At 37.9% G+C, this 26613-nt stretch overlaps 1 long non-coding RNA gene across 1 annotated transcript in view; it reads right to left on the bottom strand.

Annotated features, from left to right (window-relative positions):
• Nucleotides 1-3657: 3657 nt before the first annotated feature.
• LOC144374489 (uncharacterized) overlaps nucleotides 3658-26613 on the bottom strand; it is a 56758-nt gene continuing 33802 nt past the window's right edge. The window contains exons 5-6 of the long non-coding RNA XR_013433865.1: nucleotides 5202-5291; nucleotides 3658-4348 (exon numbers count right to left, since the gene is read on the bottom strand). This is a non-coding gene — a long non-coding RNA (uncharacterized LOC144374489). The remainder of the gene's footprint in view (nucleotides 4349-5201; nucleotides 5292-26613) is intronic.

Raw genomic sequence — 26613 nt, 5'->3', positions numbered from 1 at the left:
ATATTTCATCTAAACAAGTTTCTACTACATAGGTCCCTATAGGTAATTCCTATACCATGTGTTTAAGACTGTATTGCTATTTGTACTTTAGTGTTTGTCAGAAAAAGAGTAGATTACACTGAAAACTTCTTTAAGAGAACAATGACTAAAATGGATTGGGAAAAAGAGGTGCTGAAAGTCATTTGTAATGAAAATAAGCCCAAAGGTGTAGTGCTGAGGGTGGGAGGGAAGACCTTTTAAAAGCAACCACAAAAGCAAATGAAAGGCAACGACAGAGTTTCTCCACAGATATTAATCAGATGCTCCAATTTCAGTTTTCAGCAACAGAGCCACTTTCCCAACTGCCCCAGCTCCCTCAAACAGATCACCAGGCTGTTGCAGAGAATAAAGAGCTTTGTCCAAGTGTCACAACTAGTAAATGGCAGAACCTGGACAGAACCCAGTCTTTTGAGTCCTGGGTCTTTGCTCTGTTCAAGACTCCAGGATCCTAGGTTTGGGGCATATGTGGTTTCTTACAGTTCTTCAAGGGAAACTTGAAACTTGCCTGTGAAAAGGAATTCAAAGATGCATGTCAGGAGACATTTTAATCTCTGAAAAGACTTCTAGTGTCTAGAAAGCCCCAGACAGTGGGCACTAGTGAGCGTGTCACAAAGCCAGACACATTTCCTTTGAAAACATGAATTACTATGCTCTGTGGTATTTCAACTGAAGGGTGAATAGTCCTAAATCGGAGTTATCATATTAATATATTAAAGGACTGTGGACCTGGATCCAGCAAAACATCAGGCACATAAAATACACTGGATTAAAGAAAATTTGTAAACAAGATGTTGGGATTAATATTATTATTTCTGTCCTAAGATGTTGCAACAATTATAACTGTGTGCACGCAAGCACATACACGCAACTAGAAAATCCAAACCAGAGATTTCTAAGATTTCAGTCAACAACAACAAAAACCTTAAGCTTGGATATATTCTTAAATGTGGAACAAAGGACTAAAAATACAAATGGTACTTAGCAATGCAGAGAGGATAGAAATAGCAGGTAAGCATACATAAATCAAGGGAAATAAAAGCTGTTGTTAGGCTTTTAATCGTCTTTGCATTGTAGGATTCACTTTAGTATGGTCAAAGCAACTGTGCAACTCCCACTACCTGAAAATTTTCTCTTTAGCTAGATTCAGAGTATCCTTGGGTCTAATGAGAGCTCTTCTAAGTACTTATGTTCCCATTAAGGATGCTATCAAGATAAAACACCACCTATTTCCCATGTGTACATCCATATTTTCAACAGCTACCCCAAATCAAAACTGCTCAGTCTTCATCAGAACCACAAACATTGCTTTGGAATAATAGGATTCATAATCAATCTTTTACATTCTTAATGAGTAATGTTTTCTGAGGTCATTAAATCAAATGTGTGCAGTTTTATCAAATTTGCTATTTTTTAAAGATCCACTTATAGTTCATCTCCCCAGTGAACATTTTGGGGTAGCATAGGTTGTTGCTATAGCAAATTGATGCTACTCAGAACTGGATATTCTAATTTTAATCTAGGCTCCTTCCATTTACCACAGTAGATGGTCAAGGGACAAGAGTGTATTTGGCCATGGACCACCATCCCACAGATGTGTGTCTGATTACATATGGCTGATAAACCCAATCAATTAACCTTTAGTACTGGAAAAGCAAAATGATGCGCAATCCCACCAATGGATACACCCTGAAAACAACCTGTATTCAGATGCAGTGACTGGAGACATAGTCTTCAGTCTCTCTTCATTGCATAACATTCAAGCCTCACAGGCACATTCAATGTGGCTTAAGTGCATGGCAACTCAAAAGGGAGCTGGTTATTTTGGTGTAATAGAAAGAGTACATATAATACTCCTGACAAAGCCCTGCACTCTTGGGTTCAAATTTCAACTCTGCAACTGGCTCACTCTCTGAACCTCAATTTCCTCAATGGGAAAAATAGGAGTGAAAACTCCTCCTCTAGAAGTCATGGTAAACAAAAAAAAAAAGCAGGCTTTTTTCTAATGACCTCTCTGCTCAGAATACATCTTTGCTTATTCTACACTCCTGAGTCAAAATCTACTTTTATAAAACTCCTTAAATAGCCTAACCAAGTACATCCAAGTGTGACCCTACTCCTGTCTAGTTTATTAAATGTCTCTGTGTACATGACTCTGATGATGTTTAATATCCCAAATGTAATCCCGCTACTCAAAGTGTGGTCCTTAGACCAGCAGGATCATATTACCCGGAAGTCTGTTTGAAAGGCAGATTTTCAGGCCCATCCCAGACTCTACTGAATCAGAATTCATGAGATTCCCAAGTGGTATCTTTATAACTTAAAATTTGAGAAACATTGCTTTATGACACACGTACCCTCAATGAATCCCAGCCTACTGACCAACTAAGGAATCCACTGCAGAGCTTCTCCTCTGGTGGTGCACTATAAATCTGTATTCAGGCAGAAAGCAACTATTGACTACAACATTTTCATCAGGACAATATGATTAAAAACTTCTTACTTTGTGTCTTTTTAGTTTTTGTTTTTTAAAAAACACACTAAGTACAGTAGCTCCAAAGTAGTATTTAAATTTTCTATATTAATGCAATTTTGTTGTATATAATATTTGCTTTTAAGATAATAAGTAGTATGTGCATTCTGATTATATGTAAACAAATAAGTTTAGAAAGATATTTTTAATGCAGTAATTTGTGGCTTCCAGGATCCAACACATCATAGTCTGATAGAAAAAAGAAAAAAAAGAAAAAAAAAAAACCTCCTGCAAACAATGTTTTCAACACAGACTGATGACCAAGTTCCATGGCATATTTTTTTTAAGAGAGAATGAGAGAGGGGGAGAGAGAGAGAGAGAGAATTTTTAATATTTATTTTTTAGTTCTCAGCGGACACAACATCTTTGTTGGTATGTGGTGCTGAGGATCGAACCCGGGCCGCACGCATGCCAGGCAAGCGCGCTACCGCTTGAGCCACATCTCCAGCCCTCCATGGCATATTTTTGTTTGTAATGTACACTGAGATTCTCTGCGTTTCCCCCTTACATTAACTTTCTAAAACTATATCTTGGGTTTTTTCCCCCAGATAGTCATAAAAGGGAACCTGAAAGTAAAACTGACCACCCAAATTCCTAAAATGAATCACCAAATGCTGAATGAAGGAGACTGGTAACTTTGTGTATCAGGAAACAAAACCAGCTTGAGTGAGTCATCTCTGTGATCAAAGATAACAGAGCCACAGCCAGGACTTGTTGCAAGCAAATGGCCACAGCAATCACACGTCAGAATCTCATGTTTAATGGTTTCTCACAATAAACTGCATAAGTCAGCTCTGTGAAACCAGAAGTAGAACCCAGAGCACCACATAAATAATAAACACACTCTCTTGAGTTTGGTATTCTTATCCTTCTGCTCCAAGTCCATTTCAATTTTCAGTGGATACAATAAAATGAAGTTGCCGTTTCGTCAAGAAGTAAGCAGAAAGGTAAAAGTTAACCAGTACTATAGGCTTCCAGAGTGTTTCTCAAGAAAATGTGAATACTTTTTGAAGGCCTGCTTATTGTGGTGTTTAATCCAAAATGAAAACTGGGGCCACGGGCTCCCGAAGCAGGAAAGCCTGTTTCTGAATTCCATGCATATTCTATGTTCATGTTTCATTTTTTAGGCACTCCAAGCTTGAAGGAGATGAGTGGGAACTTGTACTACATGGCATTGCCATCAACAAGCCACCCCTGCATGCCCTAGCACATTCCTCCAAGTGAAGAACCAGGTGTCCTGATGTCCTCTTGAACTGCTCAACAGGGGCTATATGCCAGGAGCAAGTCTGCACCATGCTGGGTGAGCTCAACACAGGGATAATGCAAATACCCAGGCTATGTTTTTCAAAAGAGTACCTTGTATCAGTACCACACACCCATTAGCAGGCAGGTCTCCAAGGAAAACACTACTTACACAGTGGGTGCACCCAGGAGAGAAGAACCTTCCACTAAAACACTGGAGGGTAGTCTGGGACAGGGGCAATAAGCCTCCTGCTCCTGTCTATACAAGATCCCTTCCAAGGAAAAACATAAACTAATTAATTAACATCTCTTATTATATAATAATTTCTGAAATAAAAACAAACTAAAATATCCTCACAAAATTCCCATGACCACCCCCAGTATTTTCACTTAGGATGATACTACCTCATAATGAAGGGAACAAAAGGTACAATGCTGAGAGCAGAAGAGGTGCCATCCATCAGGGAGGGGTACAGTCTCTCCAGCACCAAAAGTAACAGGAACATGCTTGGGTGATGGTCCAATTGCCCCAGATCACTGAAAAAAAAGTGGATGTACACAAAAGATCTGAACTTTAATAATTGAGGCACTATCTTCAAACCCTTTCTCATTAAGTAATTAATTAATTCTGTATATGAAGTGAGACTCTTTTGAGTTTTCCTTTTTTTTCACTTTTTTCTCCATTCATTTCATATCTTCCTAGTATTCATCAAAAGGGAAAAAACTCTAGGAAAAATCAGGGATTGGGCTCTTGCACATGATTTTCTTCTCAAAGTCAGTCATTTGCTTAAGCAGAGTCTACTACTCTTGAGTATGAAATGTGAAACTTTTGGTGTCCAAATGTATTTAAGGCATGAACATACTAGGGCCAAAGTCTGTCTGCACAAACTACTAATATGAGGAAATGTATCATAAACAGAAGAAAAACTCATTGATATAATTTTATTTTCCTATTACAGACTATTCACATATATTCACACAATATGCAAATACCCCTGGCAGAATATAATGGCACATGTTCTAATGTCCATACTAAAAATCCCACTACCAGTGATAGGGTGTGGTTGAAAGGGCAAAGATGAACTTCTCTAACTGCCCTGATGAGACTGGAAGCCCTCTTTTTTGGGGGATTCTGGGGGGTGGTACTAGGGGTTGAACTCAGGGGCACTGGACCACTGAGCCACATCCCCAGCCCTGTTTTGTATTTTATTTAAAGGCAGGGTCTCACTGAGTTACTTAGCACCTCACTTTTGCTGAGGGTGGCTTTGAACTCGAAATCCTCCTGCCTCAGCCTCCTGAGCTGCTGGGATTATAGGCCTGTACCACCGCACCTGGCAGAAAATAACTCTTAACAGAAGAAATCATCATGGGCTTCTGAAAAACTTTTTACCTGTCCACTGTACTGGCTACAGATTCCAGCTGTTTTAGAAGGAAGGGATAGAGTTCTGGGAAACAAGAGAAAAACTCTCTGCCTGTCATTCTGTGGAGAAAGAAAAAAGATCAATTACTATCATGTGTTTCCCCTGATCCATTCCCCCTCACATACACTTTAAAGAACGGTGACAAAGGTAATTTGTTTGGATACTTAATGCAAGTTAAAAACAAAACCTATAGCAACTTAAATTTAACAGAAATGATACATATAATTTTGACTTTGGACATGTTTGGATTTGTGGACTTTTAACTCCAAATTTAAGATTACATTTATTTATTTATTTATTTATTTATTTATTTATTTATTTATTTATTTTGAGAGAGACGGAGAGAGAATTTTTTAATATTTATTTTTCAGTTATCGGCAGACACAACATCTTTGTTTGTATGTGGTGTTGAGGATCGAACCTAGGCCACAAACATGCCAGGTGAGCGCGCTACACTTGAGCCACATCCCCAGCCCAGATTACATATATTTATGAAAATTTGATACTAAGTCTGTCAGGAAGAAATACTTAACATGTGAAAATGCCAAGTCTGAGCAATTGATTTGGACTATGTGTACAGTCAAAAATCTGATTGATGCTGACTCAGCTTTGGTGATAAGGGTAGGTTCTAGAACAAGGTTTCCCAACCTTGGTACTAATCATTTTGGACCAAATAACCCTATGTTTTGGTGGGCAGTGCGGAGCAACATCCTGTGCACTGCAGGCTATTTATGTCCTGTGCCCTGCAGCCTCTGTGGCCTCTACCAAATAGATGCCAATAGCATGACACTCCTCCTTCCAATCATGACAATCAAAATATTTCCAGACATTGCCAAATGTAGTCAGTGAAATAAAATGGTCCCTGACTGAATGGCAATTATCAAGAATATAAGTAACAATAAATGTTGGTGAAGATATAGAGAAAAAGGTACACTCATACATTGCTGGTGGCACTGCAAATTGGTGCAACCACTATTGGAAACAGTATGGAGATTCCTCAGAAAACTTACAGTGGAACTACCATTTGACCCAGTCATCCCACTCTTCAGCATATATCCAAAAGACTTAAAATCAGCATACCATAGTGACACAGCCATATCAATGTTTACAGAAACTCAATTCATAATAGCTAAGCTATGGAACCAACCTAGGTATCCTTCAACAGATGAATGGATAAAGAAAATGTGTTACATATACACAATGGAATATTAGTCATAAAGAAGAATGAAATTATGGCATTTGCTGGTATATGGATAGAAATGGATATTATCATGCTAAATGAAATATGCCAATTCACCCAAACCAAATGTCAAATGTTCTCTCTGATATATAGATGCTGACAAACATTATTCAAGATTTTTGTCCATTTTAAAAACAGGTTGCTTCTTTCCTTTCTTATATAGTCATAATTATGCACTGCATATACTTTCTCCTAGTTTGTAGTTTGCTAACTTATTTTCTTCCTAAAATCTTTTGATAAGCAGAGGTTTTTAGATATTTGGTAAAGTCTAATACTTTACCTTCTTTTCCTCCCTTTATGTCTCATGCTTTTCATGGCCTAAGAAATCTCTGCCTACTTCAAAGTAAAACATTTCTTGTTTTCTTCTAGAACCTTTATGGGTTTAGCTTTTATGTTGAGGTCTATGATCCATCTAAAATTAACTTTTGTGTATAGGGTGACAGAGAAGTCAGGTTCTTCCCCCCCCCTGCACTAATATATCATGTTTTTAAGGAGACGTTCCTCAAACAGGAGAGGTGTGCTGTGCTCATGGCTTAAAAGATTTAATATTATAAAGATGAAATTCTCCCCAAGTTGGTTATAAAGACAATGCAATTCCAATATAAACAGTAATGGGTGTGTGTGTGTGTGTGTGTGTGTGTGTGTGTGTGAGAGAGAGAGAGAGAGAGAGAGAGAGAGAGAGAGAGAGAGAGAGAGAGAAAGAGAGAGAGAAAGTGATCTAACAAAAGCAGATTCCAAAATTAATATAGACACACCAAGGGATAAGAATTAAGAAAAGCAAAGATAATTTTAAAAAACAAGGTTGGAAGACTCACCAATCAGATAGCCAGAAATATTAGAAAAGTTTAGTAATTAGGACAGTGTGGGGACAATTATTAAGCCAATAAAAAAGGATCAAGAGACAAGGACAGACACATACATGGAAACTTGATTAATAGAAAAGCTGATACTGCAGATTATAGAAAAGGATGGTATGGTAATAGATTATCTAACAAAATTAAAATTGGATCCTGCCCTCTTACTATATATAAAATTAAATTCCATTGAATTGAAGACTCAAAAACAGCCATAAAGTAAAATAACAAATAATAAATAAAGTTTTTTCCCTATTTTGGAAATTTATGGCTCTGTCCTGATTATTCCTGGCCTGCTTCTTTTTTTCCAGTAAGGATATCCTGAGACAGCCTAGTTGGTACATCCTCTGCATACTCTAGCCAAAGGGTGTACAGAAGACTCAAACTTCATTCTGTTCAACCACATCTGAATTCTCCCGAGGCTGAGTTTTGTATCATAAGATAATAACCACTTTTTTGAGTACGCTGCTGATTCATTCCTTGATCCTTTGGTAGCCCTAGTGGGATAAAGTGGAGTTTTATAAAAGTTTCTTGCCCCTCTTGTACATGACCATTCCAGACAAAAAGCCTTGCTGCAGTAGAGAATGATGGGGGAAAGGTGACGCTACGAAGTGGGGCAGTTGATTCTCTGGAGGTAGAGGGAGAACAACTTGGACACCTGGAAGGGGAACATCCCTGAACCTAGAAGATACAACAGAAGGAAGAATGCCAATGTTCTGTGTCATTTGAAACTGCTTCAGGAGGAAAAAAAATCAGTTTCCAAAAAGAGGAAAAGCAGAAAACAGACATCATGGAAGAAAAATTTTAAACAGAAGCAGCAAAAAGAAGCATCCTCTATAAAGTCAACTGTGTCACACCATATAAATTCCTTGCTGGATTTAGATTGGCAGGTACGGACACAGACTGTAATGAGAAGAAAGTGTAGGGTTCTCATACATATAACTCAGAGCACAAAACAGAAACTCTGTAGCTGGCACTTATACCTATAATATGCAATCAGGAATAATAAATATCTCTTTTAATTTTTTTTAGTTGTAATTGAACATAATACCTTTATATTATTTTATTTATTTATTTTTATGTGGTGCTAAGGATCAAACCCGAGCCTCACACATGCTAGGCGAGAGTCTTAAAGCTCAGCCACAACCCTAGACCATAAATATCTTTAATAATTAAAAAAAATAAGAAAGAAACTGCCCCTACAGTCTTCCTCACCTAGGAAAATGCTCTGCTATGTCTCTCCCAAACTGTTGTGACCACTTTAAATTCACCTGCTGGGTCTGTCATCCTCCATCTGCTCACAATTTGACTTCCTTTCCCCTTAACCTTACTGAAAAATCTATCAAAAACTGTACATAATGGCCCTGCCTCCAATGGCAGACCCTTCTATGCAAAACACCTGTCAAAAACTCCGGATGTCTTCCCCTTTTCTGAGGCCACCACTCAAGCACTGTCTGAGGGAGGTGAATGCCTCTCAGCTGGTGGTATAACAAAACAACTTAGACATACCACCTACAAGCAGTATCTCCAAATCCAAAGACTAGAATTAATTACTTGGACTCACTGATAAACTCTAAAGTTTTTTGTTATTTAGAGCTTGTTGTTAGGTAATGTTGGAAGGATCCTGGAGAGCTCCAAAAAGTCCAAATGCTATCTTTTTACAGGGGCATCATGCGTGTCCTGGGATTGTATTTCTTTTTTGAAAGCAGGCATTAACTTGCCTCACTCCTCAAAATATGCACTTAGGCGCAGTTGTAAAAGACTTTCAAATGTTTAAGGGAATGCCACCAGTTGATCATGTGCCCTCCAATGATTGTGAAGATGACTTCAAAACAAGGCCATGCTGGTTATTCACAGAAGCTTCCTAAAGATGTAAGTCACTCAATTTTTACACATACTACTATGAGAGTCCTCCAATTAAAAAACATGTTTTTTTAAAAAATTAAAAAACAACATATTTGTCATCTGACTTCAACTGAAGTCTTCATTGTACCTCAACTGAGGTCACTCAGGTTTGCTTCAAATCATGAACAGGGTTCTTATGGATGAAAAACTGTCCTTGACTTCCAATTTACATGTTAAGACAAACCCTGTGCAATCACTACTACATTTTAAGCTATCTGGATTAATGCCTTGGGCTAAGTGGAAAGGTCAATACAGAAAATTCAAGAGAAAACCAAAGACTCTATTGGCTTATTAAATTTGTGCAACTGATTGGATCTGAGATGCCGGTGGGCATGGTTGATGTTATACTGAAAGTTATACTTATCCGGCTGCTTGGATCCCTGTTGACAGTAACCTAAACTAAATGTTGTATGAGATAAAATAAATGGGCTTAGTCCCAATTTGTCAGTCAAATTAATCAAAAGAGCTGACAGCATGACGTACTCAAGGGAAAATTCTGCAAAAATCAAGATAGTATAGAAATGAGGGATGGATAAAATTGAGAGAAAATTCTCCTTACTACACATCTTGAAAAGTAAGGCAATGGCTACTTATGTTTTGGACTCTATTCAAGGATGTTTATGTAATGAATAGCCTTAGGAGACAGAATATCTCCATCTGGAGCAAAGGGCAGACATGTATACTACCCATTATAAAAGATTTTGGTTCCTTAACTCTGAGATCCACTCCTGTGATGCAACCTACTGAGCATACAGGTACTTTCTGTCTCTCTTCATACTTCCTGTGGTTACTGGAGTTGAGGACACTAACATAAAATTGCTGACCATATGGTTACTAGAGGCTGCTAAGACAGCAACTTAATATTATGAAAGTTAAAATGAAGAAAATTAGTAATAAAAGCATTTTCCTACATTCCCTAAAAAACCTGCATTATATACGAACAAGTAATTGATGAAAAATAGTTCCTTTATAAAAGAATTCTGCCAGGTGCAGTGGCCCATTCCTATATTCCCAGCAACTGAGGCAGGATTTCAATTCCAAAGCCAGCCTGGACAACTTAGTGAGATTCTCAAAAGAAAAAACGAAAAAGGTCTACAGAAGTAGGTCAGGTAGAGCACCCAGTACTGGGAGGGTATGGGTAGAGGGGCATCCAGCTAATACATGTTGAAAGAAAATACAATTATACAATCATCATTTTACAACAGCTGATAAAAGAAAAAAAAAACAAACTAATGAGTCTAGGCAGAGATTACTGATGGACGCTAAAACTATTAAGTGAAAGGAATTTTGTAAAAAGATCAAGATGACACAATCTGCAATAAATCCACTGATCAACCTCAGCATTACTAAAAATGACATATGCATCTAAAGGGTTCATGAATTAGGAAGCATACATACTATCTATAAAATATTTTGGGTACAGTGGTGCACATCTGTAATCTAGCTGCTCCTGAGGCTGAGAAAGAAAGATCTACACGTTCAAGGCCATCCTCATCAATGTATTAAGACCCTGTCTCAAAATAAAAATTTTTAAAAGGCTGAGGATATAGTTTAGTGGTAGAATGCCTCTGGGTTCAAACCCCAGTACAGTGAAGAAAAGAAAAAAAAAAATTAAAGACTAAAAGCGATGTGTGGAAGTTGTTTCGGTTCCTCCTCATCCCAATAAATCAACTGTAAAAAGATATTTATAGAACAAAAGGGAAATTTTGAATATTAAGGAATTATTAACTTCGTTAGGCATGATCATAGGACGGTGGTATTTCTTCTTAAACTTCTTTATCACTCATTAATACATAATGAGTAAATTTACAGGAAAAAAACTGACATGGATCTGCAATCTCCTTTATGAGAAGGTAAAAAAACGGGAGAAATAAGATTGGCAAAATGTTGCTAACTGCTGAAGCCAAGTGATGAGTATGTAAGGGTCAATTATACTACTCTCTTCATTTTTACATATGTTGAAAATTCTCATAATAAAACTGTTTTTAATTAAAAATAAAAGTCAGGTCACAATTAAGGAGATAATTTATAATAAATGTATCTAAGAGTTACATAATCAATACCCAAAATATATAAAGAACTTTAATGAATCAATAAGCAAAAGATAAACTCAATGTAAAGATGGACATACCTATCAAAATCACAACTCACAGAAGGATCTCTAAATGCACTTGCCCAATAGAAACTCTTCATATACAACTAAAAAGGTCAGTGGACATGTCCTCTTTAGGACTCAATTATTAATGTCTAAGGGAATAAGCCATTTCTTAGTTGCCTGGTATCTCTTGATTGAGAGAGAGAAAAATAAGCAATTGTACATGTGCAGATCATATGATTCTCGCACTTTGATTAAGAAAGTGTACTGATAGGTAACTAGCTCTGTTGACCACAATACTGCCATGAAAAAGGGCTGCAGAACTACTATTGAAGATTGAAGTCATTAAAACAACTAAAACAACTAACTCAACTAAAACAGTTGAATTAAAGCTAACTGTCCCAAATAGTAAATTACTTCATTCAGATACCTTATCAAATATTTACCAACTAGTTTATCTTGGAAGATATATATATATATATATATATATATAAAGAAGGTATATTACTCAAAGGTAAACATTTGGTGGATATTTTAATTATTTTAGAAGCTAATTAGGATTTTGACAACATTTTTTCAAAAGTACACAGTTGTATTTCAGTATTCATGGTGGGTAGGTTTATTTCAGGACCCCCACAGGTCCTGAAATGCCATTTTATATAGATGCCTTATATAAAATGGCATAGTATTTACATATAACCCATGTAAATCTTTCTGTATTCTTTAATTCATTTCTAGATGATTAATAATACCTCATACAATATAAATGCTATGTATTAAATAGTTGTTACACTGTATTGTTTAGGGGCTAATAGGAAGAAAAACCTGAACATGTTCAGCACAGATGCATTTTTCCCCAAAATATTTTCATTTTATCCTTGGTTGAATACATGAATGCAGAACTTGTATATACAGAGAACCGACTATATACTGTTAAAATCATTGTCACCATGCTAGATGGCATAGGACTTTCAAGAATTAACTATGCACTTATCAGTGTTTAAGGAAAACCAAAATTATTTTCTAAAGTGAATTTTAACTTCACCTGAGCACTCTGAGAACATAGGAGGTGTTCTTCAAGACTACCATTCTTAGGTTCCTCCATCCTGTAAGAAAATGTTGACCCTATTTCTGGTTCGGCTCACTTGAAAGACCAGGATTCCATTTTACTACAAACAAAAGAGCTGAGCTCTGTGTGCTTGCCAGGGAGCATCATCTCAACTCTGTATCTGCCAAAAGCTCCTAAAGACTTGGCTAAATATTTACATACTGTGCCTGAAAGATATGTAATATTAACAGTTATGTGTATTATAAAAAGCCCCAAGAGGTAGAGGACAGGGAGATATTATCTTAGGGACGTAATTCAAACTTCACTCATCTATAACTTTCAAATCCAAAAGTCTACAGCACCTTGAATACAGAGCTTAGAATGATAATCTGCTAATAACAGATTCCAAGTAACAATGGCTATATTTGTTTTTATGGCCACACTGAATGCAAAGTCACTACTTACAATAGTGCTTCTTTGTGGACGTAGTTCAAAAGTTTGGGGGTATCTATGAGTCTGCCTTTTTTTTGTACAAGGAATTAAAACCTGGGAAGATTACCACCAAGGGACATTCTCATCCCCTTTTTATTTTTTATTTTGAGATAAGGTATCACTATGTTATTGAGGCTGTCTGCAAACTTGCAATCTTCCTGCCTTTTCCTCTCAGAGAAGCTGGAATTATAGGCAGTGTGACCATACCTGGATACAGGTCTGTAATACAGTCTTACTTTAAAAGGCTAAGATCATGGTACCATTTTAGGTCATATACGAATCTTTCTCCTCTGAATCCTGACTGTTGTTTTTCACTTGCTACTTAATTAAAATTATCATTAGATTGTAATTTTCTCACAAAGGTAGTAAATATTTTTTAAAAGTACCTACAAGCTTCCTATTGAGCACTGTACTAGATCCTGTGGGAGATAACTAACAATATAAGATAGTTACTGCTCTTGGAGCTTAAAATCTGTTTAGAAAACAAGATATATATGTCAGGGTCAAATGAATGATGTTTATAATAAGAGTTCAGAGTTGGAAAACATATCATTGGGGGTAAAAAGGTTAGGGAAAGTTTTGTGGGAAAGAGGGAAAACAAGATGAGCCTTGAAATACTAGTAACACTGAATTAAAAACAAGATAAAACAAAGTGGGTAGGCCCAGCTGGATGTAAGACAAAAGGACTTTGTGACAAGAGAAGGTAGAAAAGGTAGACTGGCAAAAGTTTCTTAAAAATGTGAATGCCAAGCTAAGCAGCTTCACTTATGTTTTACTGGCTTTGAAAGTTTCCCTTGTAAAAAAAATTCTAGTTGACACAAGAGTTGTACAAATTTATGGGATACAATGCAATGATTCATTACATGTGTACACTATGTAATGATCAAATCAGGATGATTAGCATATCTACCCATCACTCCAAACAAGTTATTTCTTTATGATGAAACATTCAAATCCTCTCTTCTAGCTATTTCGAAATATGTATACATTATTTTAACTATAGTCATCTTACTGTGCGATCACATACCAGGACTTATTTCTCCTATCTAAATGTAAATCTGTGCCTGGCCTGAAAAGTTTATGAGCAGGACACAGAGAAACAAAGAAGATGGACGAGGCAGGGAGAGAGCGTAGAAAACTGCTGACCCAACAGTCACTCACTAAATGTTTACCTTGCTACCTCAACTATGGCTGAATTTCTGAAGACTGGAACTCACACTTCTTCACGTCCCTCCTGATACACAACACAATATTACATAAATGCCACTGGGCCAGAAAATATTTTGGCAATAAATGAATAAATAAACTTAGAGAAGAAAAATTTTCTAATATGGTTGATCTCAAACCTATCCTTCAATGCCCTTTTATTTCTCTCAGTGACTGTTACCTACCCAGTAGCCATCTGACTCCCCAAGTCAGAAACGAAACACCCCATGCACAATCAACCAGCAAATCTTGCTGCTTCTACCTCCAGAAGGTCTGTTGAGTCAACCTCTCTCCATCCTTACTGCTACTGCCCCAGATGCTATAATACCCTTTTTGCTTCCCACCACCGGCTTCAATCTAACTCTGTTGTGATAAGAGGTCTTTCTCTAAAACACCAGGAAGGAAGCCAGAGAGTGATTTGGGGGTCATATTCACTCTTACAACAACTCACTCTTTGGAGAATGACCTCAATCCTTTTTGAGGGCAGTACCCCCAAATGATTTCACTCTAAGCTCTACCTCTTATAGGTCCTACCACCTGTAAACACTGCTGCAGTGAGGACCAAGCTCCCCACACATGAACCCCTAGAGGACATGCTCAAACCACATCCAAACCATAGCATCTGGGTTAGGTACCTGTCCTTGGTTTTGCACTGCATCCTGTGCTCTCCCCATCACAGAACTTGCAGCATGTCATACACTGAACTTCCTCTTTGTTTGTGTATTTATCCCACCAGATGATAAATTGGGCCCAGGCAGAGATTCTAACTAATGTTTTTTTCCACAGTCTCTCTGATACTAAGTATGATGTCCAGTTCACAACTGTATCCAATGCAAACTTACTGCATGAAGCAAACAAAAGGACAGAGTCCTTAAGACAGACCAAGAGAAAGAAATTAGGATGAAGATGGGAACAGAATAATTTCATGAAGCTCACAATTAGCCACATCTAATGGCATTCAGAATCATAATTCGGGTCAATAAATTGAGTATCCTGCCAGGGCTTGACATTTTCTTAAACACAAATAGACAAAGCTTGTCTCACCAGTTTATAAACAGTTCAATTTGATTTCATCCAAACAAGCAAACAGACTGATGTTACCACCACAAGATATAACAAGCCCTGGGGGTGAATACTCCAGTGACAGCCATTTCAAACCTGTTTATTTATATGGTCAAAACTAGTTCAGCAGCTTCATGAAAACAATAGAAGTGATAACCAAAAGGGAAAAGCTAAACCTCTGTAAGTTCAAGCTCCCAGGAAGAGTAAAGACAACCAAAAATTGTAAATGGGATAAACAGGCAGACATAGGTGAAAACACACAAGCCAGGACACAGGGTGAGAATAAGGCAGCTTTAAGTTGAGGATGCCAGACTGTGAAAGAGGTGCACAAACCCCTAGCCCCCCAGGGAGGATACACAGGCACAACGGGAGGGAGGACTGCTGGGCCCAGGGAATCCCACCCAAGAGTATGACTATACGTATGAGGACAGATCAGACACTTCACACCACATATGCTTCACTGCCATATTTTCATCTGGTTATTCAGAGAAACTACAGTCACAGGAATAACTTTAAAAAGCTTTCATAAAATAATTTCTGTCCATAAAGGAAATCTACGTTAGTGAAAGGATCTATTTCAGGAAGAGGGCTGCTCAGAGACAATTTTTATTACCTGAGACACTGCTGATCTGCACACAAGACAGTCTTTATTCACTATATAATTTCTCCTCTCACCTTGCTATATTTGTTCCCATCTCCCCAGAATCCCTGATCCCTGTTCCTCTCTGGAGCTTGGGAAACTTCATAAGTTTCGGTCATCTGGCCCAGTCTCATATTTTGTGGGACTCTCCTATGTATATGCACATAATTAAAATAGCATTTGTCCTGCTAATCTGTCTTATGTAAATTTAATTCATAACCCAGTCAAAGAACCTAGATTGGCCATAAACAGAAAAAGTTAAAATGCCAGAAGTATATGCTTCATAACAAAAGCATTATTATGATGAAAACAATCATGCAATGAAAAAAACAAAGAATTTGCAAAATGTGTTAAGGAAAAAGAAGGTATATTCACCCCTAGTCCCTATATATATATACATCCCACATCATTCTCAATCATCCCAGGAACCAAGATCAATGGAGCAACTCACAAAGATATAAAAGGAAAAAACTAGAGAAGGCAAACAAAACCCCGCAGGCTTGAGGAACTGCTGGGCAACAGCAGCAAAGGCATAGGTGATGCCCAGCTTTGAAAAGGACAGGACTTATTCACAGGCCATGGAGCAAACACTATAAATCTAGTCATTAGATGGAAACAATGGCTAAAGGCAAAAACCTAGAGCTTTTCAGTTGGTGTTTCAAATAGAAACCAAATAAACTATTAAAACGGAGCAACTCCCTAGATTTGGGCTAATAAAACCAACTCAGAGGACAGAAATCAGCAAAAGGGCTTGTCTCCTTGCCACACTGATTGCTGATAAAATAGCAAGCTCATCTTAAGAAAAACAACATCCTCCAAGTGGAAACAAACTTACAAAGGAAGACAAAGCACACACAAGCATTTCAAAGGATATGATCAAATGCAAAATAAAAAAATAGAAACAACTCATAAAAGAGAAATTTGGCTTTGGAACCTCTCCAGGAGGAACATCTCTGACTCTGTTCTTGGAATCCTATCCCTACCACTGACTAGGCAACACCATCACATATTCCCCAGAGCAGCAATGAGTAAAAGAAGGAGTGAATAACAATTACATAAGAATTTTCTTTTAAATGAAATGAAATGAAACTGAAAAGAATGATTAGAAAGAAATCAGGAGTCTCACAGTCAGAATCTCATACTCAACAAAGCCCTTGGGCTAGAGACATAGCTCAGGAGTAAAGAGCATCGTACACAAGGTCCTAGGTTTCAACCCTAGCAATAAAAAAGCAAAAGAAAAACCAAGCCCTTGTACCCAAGCAGTGGTTCTACCAGGAAGTCCCTTTATTCAGCTACAGGCAAACCATGTAGGAAGCCCAGGAAAGGATCTGCTCCAGGGTCTCTAAGTGCTGACGGATTAGCTGTCCTCCCAGTCTCTTCATTTCCCTTCTAATCCTCTGCAGACGACTGAGAAATTGCTGGACTTGGTGAATGCTTTTGTAACCCTTCCCTTTCAGAAGCTGCTCTCAAGATGGGGAATTTCCAAATGGCTAAACTGGCTATCACAATACCATATCCAGGGAGGGAGTGAAAGGTTTTAGTTCTGGAAGTGCTCCGCCATTTGCCAAGGAAGTCACTGGTCCAGAAGCAGTCCTAGAAACATATTTGCACTCACTTCACTGGTAGCTGTTAATTTTGATACAGGTTCTTGCTAAATTGCTGAGGCTAGCCTCAAACTTTGTAATCCTCCAGCCTCAGCCTCCAAGTCACAGGGATTACAGGTAAACACCACTGCACCCAGAGAAAACATGCATCTCTTAAACGCCTCATGTGTGCAGGTTTCTATTTAGGCAGTTTCTATGGATTTGTTTTCACACCAGAAATTATTTCTTAGAAAATGCTTCTTGCTGAAGGGGCTGGGGTTATGGCTCAGTGGTAGAGCACTTGTCTCACATGTGCAAGGCCCTGGGTATTCGATGCTCACCACCACATAGAAAGAAAGAAAGAAAGAGAGAAAGAGAGAGAAAAAGAGAGGAGAGAAAGAGAGAGAAAGGAAGAAAGAAAGAGAGAAAGACAGAGAGAAAGAGAGAGAGAAAGAGAGAAAGAGAGAAAGAAAGAGAGAAAGAAAGAAAGAAAGAAAGAAAGAAAGAAAGAAAGAAAGAAAGAAAGAAAGAAAGAAAGAAAGAAAGAAAGGTATTGTGTTCAACTACCAAAAAATATTTTAAAAAAAGAAAGAAAAAAAATGTTTCTTGCTGAAGTCCATTTTCTAAACAGTCTGTTGTATACTTTCTGGAGATGACTGGCAAATTCCTACCTTCCCTTGTGTAAACCTCCTTATTTATTTATTTATTATTTTTACTCATGCTAGGGATTGAACCCAGGGCCTTGGGCATTTGAGGCAAGCACTCTGCCAACTGAGCTATATCCCCAGCCCCACAATCCTCCTTTCTGTATGTTTGTTTCATCCCTGTTCCTCAACTTGGGATGCCTTGTGATCTGCTCTAATCAACAGAAAGCAGCAGAAGTGACACTGTGTTAGTTCTGGCTTAGGACTTAATAAGCATGGCAACTTCCGTGTTTATCCTCTTAAAGCCCGGTCAGTCCCCAGTCACTGATGCCCGCAATTCCAGTTGCAGCCACATAAGTGTGAAGTCATCTTGGTCTTTCCAACCTTGGTTGAGGTCTCAAATGAATGCAGCTTCTGAGTGATTCCATAGGACATCACACAGTGAAGAAACCACCACCACCCCCAGCTGAATCTAGTCAGCCAAGAAAAATATAGAAATCATAAATTGTTGCTATTTTAAGGCATTAAACTCAGGGATGGTTTGTTATGCAGCAATATGTAAGTGAAATAGTCATAAAACTGAAAGCATTGTGTTAAACTTCAGGGAAAAGTAATAATAAATAAAAGAAAAGCTGATAATAAGGAACACAACTCCAGAGGCCAGCAGTCAATGGTATGAAAATCAAGGTGTCAGCATGACACCTCTGGAGGCTCTACTGGAGAATCTTATCTTTACCTCTTCCAGCTTCTAGTATCTGCCAGCACTTTTTGGCTTATAGCTATGTTAATCAGATTTCATTTCCTGAACAAAAACCTAACCAGAACAACTTACAGGAGAAAACATTTATTTTTGGCTTATGGTTTCAAAGTTTTAGTCCACAGTCAACTCAATTGCTCTGAGCCCAAGGTGAGGAAGAGTATTATGGCAGAGAGGTGTAGCAGAAGGACACTGCTCAGCTGATGGCAGCCAGAAAGCAGGGAGAGAGCAGGAGCCAGGGACAGAATACATAATCCCTATGGGCACACCTCTAGTGACCCACCCTCTCCAACTTTACCTGCCTTTAGCTACCACCTAGTAACCCATTCAAATGATTAATCCATTGATTAGCTCACAACTCTCATAATCTGATCATTTTACCTCTGAACATTCCAGGATCACGAGCTTTTGGGGAACACCTCATATCCAAACCATAAGAAGTCGCATTGTTTCAATCTCTGCCTCTGCAATCATGCCATTTTTTTCCTCTTCTCTCTCTGAAGACTCCCTCTACCTCATGTCTATAAGTGATTACATTAGGGCCCATCCAAATTATACAAAAGAGTCACCTGCTATGGCTTGGATATAGTTTTAAAATATTACCCTCCAAAGGTTCACGTGTTGGAGATTTGGTCCCAATGTGGCAAGGTGGGAGCTGAGAGACACTATTTAAGAGGTGGGGGCTCTAATGGAAGGTCCTAAGGATATTAATATTAAGTAGCTGCTCCCAGAATTCATAAAACCCTGAACTCTCCCGAGAGTTGTTATAAGAGCAAGTCCAATCTCTAGACCCCTAATCACTCTCTGGCTTCCTGTTTGGTGATGTGATCTCTGGCTCCCACACATGTTCCCTACCATTTCATGCTGTCCACGATTAAGCCCTCATCAGAAGCGGAACCAACTGGGCCACCTGAACTTGGACTTTCAGCCTCCCAAATATTAGTCTGCCTTAGGTATTTCTTTGTAGTAACAAAAAAAAAATAGACTAATACATCACCCTATCTCAAGGCCCTTAAGTTAGTTACATTAACAAACACCCCACTCCATCTATTCCATACAAGGTAACGTTTACAGGTTCCAGGAATTAAGACTTGGTCTCTTTAGGGGCCATTACTCTGCCTGTCACAACTGCTCAGACAAGAGTTAAGCACAAGAATGAACATACTAGTTTAGTCCAAGGCTGTTGTTTTCTAAAGCTTTAAAGCAATAGACTACTTTACTCAAATATAATCCCAATAGTTAAAAACAAAAATGAAATAATAAAAAAATAAAAATAAAAAATAAAACTCTTTAAAAAAATGAAGAGAGGATTCTGGGAAGATAGCTAAGTAAGAAACACCAGGAACTTGTTTCCTCAGACAACAAATGCACTGGCAGAATGTATCAAATGTAAGTATTTTGAAACTCTGGAGTCAACCTTAAGATTTGGAGAGTAGTAAATTTTGGCCAATTTCAGTTCACAGCATTGTAGCACCTGCCTATGCACCAGTCTCACGACAGGTAACTACAGATCTTCTCTGGGAGAGCCTGCACAAATTTATAGGACAAGAAGAACTCTGTCCAAAAATTGAGGATCTACATACTGATTACTGACAGATACAACTCTGATTTTAGAGACACAAACCCATGGGCAGGCAGCCATTGTTGTAATCCTCCCCCAAGTTCCTCCTCCTCTGATTGAAGAAAAATCTAGGAGATTTAATGAGCCAGAGACCTTTTTCTTTCTTTTATTAACCTACCCATTCATTTTTTCTACCCATTCATTTTTTACTTCTTACCCTATTGAAAGTCAGACATTTTAAAAAAAGCAACTACATATACAAGGAAATTTAGAAAGTCACCACACACATCCAATAAAAGGTGCAGGTTGAAAAAGAACTGAAAAGAACTTAAACTTATACTTCAGGCTAATCTCCAGCACAGCAACAATAAAAAAAAATCAACACATTCTGGAGAAGAGACAGAATCTGATTTCTAGAGCTACATTATTAGATTTAAATGTCCAGATTTTAAAAAAAAGAAAAATCCCAAGAAACAGGAGAGTGTGGCCCATTCAAAGGAAAACAACATCATCACAACCTTAAAACAACTGACTTAAAGATACTCAAAGAAGGGCTGGAACTGTAGCTCACAGGCAGACTACTTGCCTAGCATGTGTGAGGCACTGGCTTCGATCCTAAGCACCACATAAAAATAAATAAAGGCATTCTATCCATCTACAACTACAAAAAAAAATTTAAAAAGATGCTCAAAGAATCAGTTTATCCTGCTAAGCGAATTAAGCCAATCCTCAAAAAATCAAAGGCTAAATCTACTCTCTGATAAGTGGATGCTGATCCATATGGGGGTATGTAAAAAATGGAGAAACTTTGGGTAAAGAGAAGGAAAGGGAGGGTGGGAAGGAAATATGGGGGTGGGAAAGATGGTAGAATGGGATGGACTTTATTATCCTAGGGACATGTGACAATACATCATGTATATATATGTATATATATATGATGTGAATATATATATATATAACATATATATGATGTGATAATATATCATGTACAATCAAAAAACTGAAAGTTGTGCTGCAATTGTGTACAATGCATTCTATACAATCAAAATGCATTCTGCTGTCATATATACCTAATGAAAATAAATAAATTTAAAAAAATCTTAAAAGGACTGGGAATGTGGCTCAAAAAATAAAAAGATGCTCCAAGAATTAAAGGAAGACATGAGCAAAGACAAGAAAATGATACACTAACAAAATGGAAATATTAACTAAGTTATAGTAACCAAAATGAAAAATACATTACAGGGATTCAAAGACATATTTGAATAGGAGGAAGAAAGATCAATGAAACTGAAGTTATGACAATTGAAAGTATTAAGTCTGAGAAGCAAAAAGAAAAAAGATTCTTTATGTTGATCTTCAAAATTAAAAAAAAAATACTGATGCACAAAATTTCAAAATCTGGGTATCTTACTCAATACTGTTCTAACAAACAAAACCATCCAAGTAAACAAATGGATGTCCCCAGTCTTCAACTTTTACTTCTCATCCAGCTACAGTGTATCATCCATGCAGCCGTCAAAATTATTATACTAAACAAAGCTAATCCTGTTATACCTGTGCTTTGAAATACTTTCTTTGCTCTCAGCTGGCCAACAAGGTCCTCTGTTCACCTCGGGCTGTCCCTCCTTGCATTGTGCACACCTCATCCCCAGGCTTTTACACAGAAGCGGTCACCCCCACCTTCACTCTCTCCCAGGCAAACATTTCCTGGCCTTCTTCTCTGCCATTATCTACTTCTTTCTCTGGGTGTTTTCCTTGATGCCCCAGACCATTCCCACGTGCTCTAACATACATTCCCACATGCTCTCATGGCAACACTTAAATCCTTCCTTGAAGACCTTCATTCATACATTTGACAAATACTGAGCTTCTGCTCTGTCAGACCCGGCCCTTGGTGCTTGAGATACAACAGGGAATAAGACAAAGAACTCCTCCCCATGGAGCTGATGACATTCTAGTAAGAGGAAGCAGACTAGAAATTAACGTCAAAATAATAGCAAAGAAGTAGAATATTTGGTGATTGCTCATCATTATATCCCAGGAACCTAGGACAATGCCTCGCTCCTAGCCAGTGCTCAAAAAATACTTACTGAATGAATAAATACAGCAGTGTGAAAAGATGCTATGTGAATGTGAAGTATTGTCTACTGCCTATGAAAACCTCTTCTCAGAGTCTGGTCTAAGCTTTCAGAGGCCTAAAGCATGTTGTGTTAGTCGTACCAGGCCATTCACTACTTAGACTTGGTTTTACAGTTGGCAAAAGTCATAATTTTACCAGTAATTTTCAGATCAAATGAGTTAAGCACTGAAGTCTCGAAAGTCCCAACTTGGCATACTGTGCATCTTCCTCAAACTCAAAACACAAAATTAAAAGAAAGCCAGTTCCTTATATGGTTTGGACACCAGAATGCTGGCTTCGTGCTATATATAAAAGGTTAATATTGGAAAAGCCAATAACTACCATGAACGAGGACCCTGTCATATCACTGTCAAGGCCTAATCCTACCTAAGTTATCACCTGCTGAAGTAAATTAAAGTCAAGAAAGTAAACATTTAATGAATATTCACTTGCCTTTGGTCCAAGAAAGTCTTAGAAATAAGCTTTCCTTTAATTAAAAATAAAAATAACCCAGAAAGCTGAAATAATATCTGAGGAACACTCAACACAGGTCAGCCAGTCAGCATAAGTAAGAGTTGGCAGTGCCCAGGTGAAACTGCTCCAGGATGTGACTGTAACACCATTCTGTTCATGCAAAAATTTGGAAAACAGATTTTCTGGGCAGAACTGGGGCCTAACATCTCCACTACCAAGTTCAAAGCCAAAAAATAAACCTGGTACAAAGGTACCCGTGGTTCTGAAAATAGCTCACTATCTTTAAAGACAGCAAATACATCAAGCCTTGGGACTGAGACACGCACCAATCCATCAACCAACTGACAAGCCAGTATTATGTACTATGCTAAGTGCTCTGAAGCATAGTCACACATATAAGAAAGACATAATTCTAGGCCTTAAGGAACTTTAAATCAAGTTTAAAAAATAAGACAGAAATGAATGGAAAAACAAAAAAAATGCAAACCAGATTGAAAGGCTGGCATTCTAAGAGCCAGAGAAGTGGTAGATTGTTGCTCTGGAGGCCAAATCAATTGGTGAGAGCCCAAAGAGGGACTCTCAGCAAGGCTGGTTTCACAAGGAGTGGGACTCACCAGGATGTTTGCAGACTGAGAAAAGCAGAGAAGAGCCCTACACTGTTCTAGGTGCCCTTCAGTCTTGAAGGACAGATGGGAATCACCTCTCCCTGGGCCATACGAGGCTGAAGGAGGAAGAGGAGAATGTGTGGAGAAGGAAGAGACTGACACACTGCTAAGGCAGAGATGTGTAAAGCAGACATGGTGGGGAAGGCTACAGCAAAAGGCTCTGGTGTAGAGCAGGCCAGACTGTGGAGACCTCAAACTCCAAACTAATGAATTATTTCCAATTACTGGTAAGACACTTGATGATGTGGCCCAGAAGTATCACAATGAACTGTGTTTGGGTCTTCCCTAAACAGTTTCATGTAAGTCTACACTGTCCACACAAAAGAAGTAGAGCAATTTTTTTTAATGTGTTAAAAGTTGAAAAACCAACATATTTTCATAGATATTTAAATAAAGTCATATCACTGTGACTAAGTTTTAGATCATGCAGTAAATCATACATATCTGAATAAGAGCTATAAATACTGAAAGATCCATTTTAAACAGCACTAAAAAATGACTTCTGAAAGGCAAATCTAATCCTCCTACACCTACTCCATCACTTCACCCTCCCCCACAAACCTGACTAGGGTCTTTATTTTCCTTTAAGCATTACAGGTTTCTTTATGTACCTGGAAGGAAGAGCTGTTAGTCATCAGTCTGGATGGTGTGGGTTAATAGGGTCTTTGTTCAGAAAATTTAATTATAGGTTTGAACCTTGGATGAATGCAAAAGGAAAACACTGGAGGGGACTCGCAGCTAATCTGCCAACTAAGTGGACCCATGCGACTTCAGGAGCGTCCCTGGGTGCATTGTAGAGGCAGTTTCTTCCTTGTTGTCTGTAGCATGTCCTGCCCTAGTTTACTCCTAATTTGCTTCTCTGGCCTGATCTCTGACTGTCCTACAACAACCATTTCTGACAAAGGGCTCTGCAACCAAAGGCCCAAAGATGCTAAACCATAATTTTGGCAGTTTTATACCCTTTAGAGTTTTATATACCCTTCTGCCTCAATGCAGGCAGCACAACTAAGACTGTGCTCCTGTGCACTGGCTCCAGGCAACCTCAGAGCTTTCCCACCTTTGACCCCAAAGGCTTTGCAGAGGAAACAAAAGTTTAAAACCTGGCTTTAACATACCTCTACATTCACCAAATACTTTGACTCTGGCAAGTGATTATCTGAGGAAAGCTGCTGAACCAAGGGTATTTGGGGCTGCATTTTATACTTTGTTATCCTAGAGATACCAGTATTTAAAAAATATGAACTAGAAACAAAATAAAATGCAATAACTGTTAAAAGACTAGAGTTTGAAAGTTTTGTGAGCAAGAAAGGAGAAAACTGATTAATAAAAAACCTGCTTTTTACTTCCACAGGAAATCTAAAATTGACGCCAGTATTACAAAAGGATAAAAGTGCTGACCAAAAAATGTCAGTGAAATCAACACAAAATGCATAAAGAGAACCTCCCAAAGTAGTGGAGCTCTGAATGCCTGGAAATCTCGTTTCCTCCTAAAGCTCAGTTAAGTGATGATAAAATTCCTAGTTTAAAAAAAAAGTAAGGGAAACTGTTTTAAGCAAACTAAAATAATCAAATTAACATGTCCAAACATTCAGATTCCTAAAGAAAAGTAATATGTGAATATAATGCATAGGAATTGCTAGGGCTACAATTAATTGAAAGGTGAATAGGTTATTCTGGAAACAAGAACTCTGGTTTCTCTTTATTTCCATCATTCTTTCATTCACTGACTAATATGTATGGCATTCTGAAGGATTAAAAAAAAATTGAATCAAGCATTCAATACCCTCAAGTGCTGGGGAAGTCAAAAATCAAAATCTTAAAACAACTAATCCAAAGCTCTCCTGTTTTGAAACCTCCCTTAAACATTAAAAGGCATTTCCAGTTCAAAATGCAAAGGTAATGATTCCCACTGAGCAATGATTATTTGGATAGAGACATGTGGTAAACATTTCCTAGGGAAATGAAAAAAGGTCAAAGGTAAAAGACAACTGAGAAGAGCTGCAACATCTCGGCAAGTTACAAATTTAAGGGGTAAGGGACACACACAACCTCCATCCATTAGAAGCTGAGATTTAAAAGAAAAGCTGAGGCTTCTCTGGGGTGAATATCATGACATCTGTTCTCTTCTCATAATAGCAACTAAGTTGATTTAAGAAAATATTCTCTCTCTCTTTTCTAGAGCTGTTGGTTCATAATTACATGATTTTTCTTGAGCTTTGGTTTCCTTAAGATGTGTTTATTCTGCACATCTGCTCTCCCCATACCTGATTACACAAAGGTATCATAAAGAGCAAACCAACAGGTATAACGAGACCAGCCCTCAAAACAGATCAAAGCAAACAGCCCATGGAGTCCTTTGGAAATCTTGGCTGGCAGCTCTTGTAAATAAAAGTGCTTCTAAAGCAGAAAGCATTAAACTAACGTATTTATATAGGGCGTGACTGACAGGTCAGTTATTAACTTCATAAAAACACAGGCAATGTTAACTAGCAAGAATGTTTGTTCTAGCTGTTCTATCTGAAGGAAAATGAAATCCAAGATAGAATGGCTTGTTCTCTGTTTCTTTTAAGTATTTATTTTAGAACCGTGCAGTATAAAAAATGTTTTTTTAAGTCAGTGAACTTAAGCTATTTTGCTTACTGTTCTGGAATTTAAGTATGTTGTTATAATTCTTTAGAAAACAAATGTTACATTTACTAAAGTCAAATTCCAATGGTGCACCATGATCTTTTCAAGCCCTCAACAATTTTTTACTCTTCTGAGTTACTAAAACTAAAGAAATTTACATTAATTCATCTTTCTTCCAGTATCTAACGTGTATCAAATCAGGGAATCAAAGTGCAGGCAGACTTCCTCCCAGTGCTCTGGATGCAAGCATGTGTTCCTTGAACTGCTTATGGCAACAGACCTAAAATCTGCCAAAAGGATAAAAGAATGAAGGGTCTGTATTTTATTAATATTATTTTGAGGGCTTATTTTTATCTATACATTCTATCATGTGTGATCACTTATTGCAATATTACAAGGCAGATA

This window comes from Ictidomys tridecemlineatus, unplaced genomic scaffold (genome assembly GCF_052094955.1).
Source record: "Ictidomys tridecemlineatus isolate mIctTri1 unplaced genomic scaffold, mIctTri1.hap1 Scaffold_722, whole genome shotgun sequence".
Classification (NCBI taxonomy): Eukaryota; Metazoa; Chordata; class Mammalia; order Rodentia; family Sciuridae; genus Ictidomys; species Ictidomys tridecemlineatus.
This window is presented reverse-complemented; position numbering and strand designations above follow the sequence as displayed.